Here is a 2,713-nt window from a genome sequence, read left to right as displayed (position 1 = left end):
CTTTCTTTCTTTCTTTCTTTCTTTCTTTCTTTCTATTTTTTTTGAAACAGGACCTCATTATCTAGCGTGGCTGACCTAGAACTCTCTATGTAAAGAAGGTGGCCTGGAACTCAAAAAGACTTCTTTGCCTCTGCCTCTGAGTTCTGGGATTAAAGATTTGTGCTACCACATCTGGCTGTCAAATCTTGATATTTTATTAAAATTTTAATTTTATGCATATGCATGTTTTATGTGCATGTATGTCTGTATACCACATTTGTGATTTGTACTACCAGTGACCAGAAGAAGTTGCAGACAGTTGTCAGTTGTCATGTGGATTTTGAGAATGAAACCAGTCCTCTGGAAGTGCATGTAGCAAGTGCCCTTAACCACTGAACCATCTCTCCAGCTGCTCCCCAACATTATATTTAAAAAGAAATTTATTTTATGGGAGCAGTTTTCATCCTGGTATAATATCTGCTATCAACTTAAAAGGCATATGAGCAAACTCCTCTTGAACTGTCAGAAATTTTATAACATAACATTTTTGGGTGCTCATATTTTCATTCTCCTCAACCCAGAATATTTTATTTCAATGTAATATATTTTTATTTTTGGAATTCTTTTTTATCACCTCCTAATCTTTGCCATAATATAAACTTACATTGTAAGGAATGCTTATTTCCTGTTTCTGCTATGGCCTGCAACATTCATCAGACTCTTTTCACTTTAACCATCACCACATAATTAGTTAAAATACAGTGAATCCATTACAAAGCAATTTACTTAATAAACTTAAGATATTACCACAAATATATTTTTAGTGTGAGGAAAGGGGATTTTACTTGAGTTTCTTTTTTTTGCAAAATTAATTCATATATCTTGGTGTTACTTATTGTTCAAATGAAATAAAATTCAGCATTTTTAGTAGACTTTGGTGTCAAGAAACACTGTTCATATAAAATAGTAGATGGGAATGAAATGAATTCATTTCAAACAATATTGTTGAGTATTTCCTAAATTATATACCAGATATTGCATAATTATCTATCATAAAAGTTAGAGTTATCATGACCTACCAAATGACAGCTTAGTCCCTCCTTGGATTTTGCTGAAACCAAGGCATTAGAAACTACTTCTCTTTACTAAAAGAAAGCATAATTAACATAATGAAATTTCTCAATATTTCCCATGTTTTTTGTTTTGTTTCTAGGAGGTTTGAAAACTCAATTAAACTTAGAGATTAATTGACCCGTCTCTTTCTTTTATAAGGTGGGACAAATGAAAGTATAAAAGTTGAATGGTCAGATATGTTTTTATACATATCAAGTTTAAGAAAAGTTGTGTATGGAAGTGCAAAAATTTGAAAGTCAATTTAAAAAAGACAAAACAAAGGCTGGGGATATATCTCTATTAGGAGACTGCTTGTCTTCCACGTACAAACCTCTTGGTTCCCTTTCTGGCCCTGAATCACAGGCATAGTGGTGTATTTTTGTATTCTCAGCACTTGGGAGTTAGAGGCAGGAGGATTGGAAGTACCAAAGTATCCTCTCTTACATAATCAGTTAAATTTAAAGGGCAGTATGGAGGTTTGAAAGAAAATGACTCCCAAAGGGAGTGGCACTATTAATATGTGTGGCTTCGTTGGAGTAGGTATGGCCTTTTTGAAGGCAGTATGTCACTGTAGAGGTGGGTTTTGAGGTCTCCTATGCTCAAGCTATGCCCAGTGTCACAGTTTATTTCCTATGCCTGTGGATAAATGAGGTAGAACTCCCAGCTCTTTCTCCAGTACCATGACTGCCTCCATGCAGCTATGCTTCTCACCATGATCATAATGAATTGAACTTCTGAAACTACAAGCCATCACAATTAAATGCTTTCCTTTATAGAAATTGCTGTCCCTTCACAGCAATTAAAACCCTAATTAAGACGGGCAGGCACTGCATATTGATCATCTTTTTGGCTTCAGTTTTAGTATAATATTTTGAACATAGTAGTTGTTCAACATAGGGTGCTTTTTTGTTTTAAAGAGCTGGGAATTGAAACCAGGACCTTGCTACAGGTAAATGTTCAACTGTGCTCCATCTGCAGCCCAATAAATAGATTTTAAATGAGTAAGGGTGAGTATCTAGAAAGGAAGTGTATGTCTATCTTAGAGAGGCCTTAAGTAACCCCTATCTTCTGAGATCATAGGGTATTCATTCCAAACCAATTGTCTACAATTCTTTAAATTATGATATATGGACTCTGGGGACTTACAGAATGTGTTATCTTCATAAAACAACACACATAGAGTGGTTTATATAGATCTAGACTCAATAGAGCTTCTGTGTCTGCTAGCCCCTGCAGTATACACTGCAAAGCAATCAATAGCAGCAACATGAAGATATCAGGAAAATGAGACTGTGTAAAAACTAAAGGAGAAAAGAATCTGGGTACTATTAAGACCAAGCAGTAGACACAGCTGTTGACTCTAGGGAACAACAGAACAAGAGGAGGATAAAATGAGCAATAAAAGGCCATTGAAACACACCTGTTCTAGTGGGAGACAGGCCTTGGACAGTATCTGGTTACATGCCTAGAACAATTTCCCTCTTATTTATTTTAAACTCTGAGTAATCTAGGGATAAAATTGGCCTTGGGTGAGGTCTTTCCTATAGGCAATATCCTTTTAGTATATATATATATATATGTATATATATATATATACATATATATATATATATATATCTGC

This window comes from Microtus ochrogaster, unplaced genomic scaffold (genome assembly GCF_000317375.1).
Source record: "Microtus ochrogaster isolate Prairie Vole_2 unplaced genomic scaffold, MicOch1.0 UNK34, whole genome shotgun sequence".
NCBI lineage: Eukaryota > Metazoa > Chordata > Mammalia > Rodentia > Cricetidae > Microtus > Microtus ochrogaster.
Note: the sequence above shows the minus strand (reverse complement) of the source record.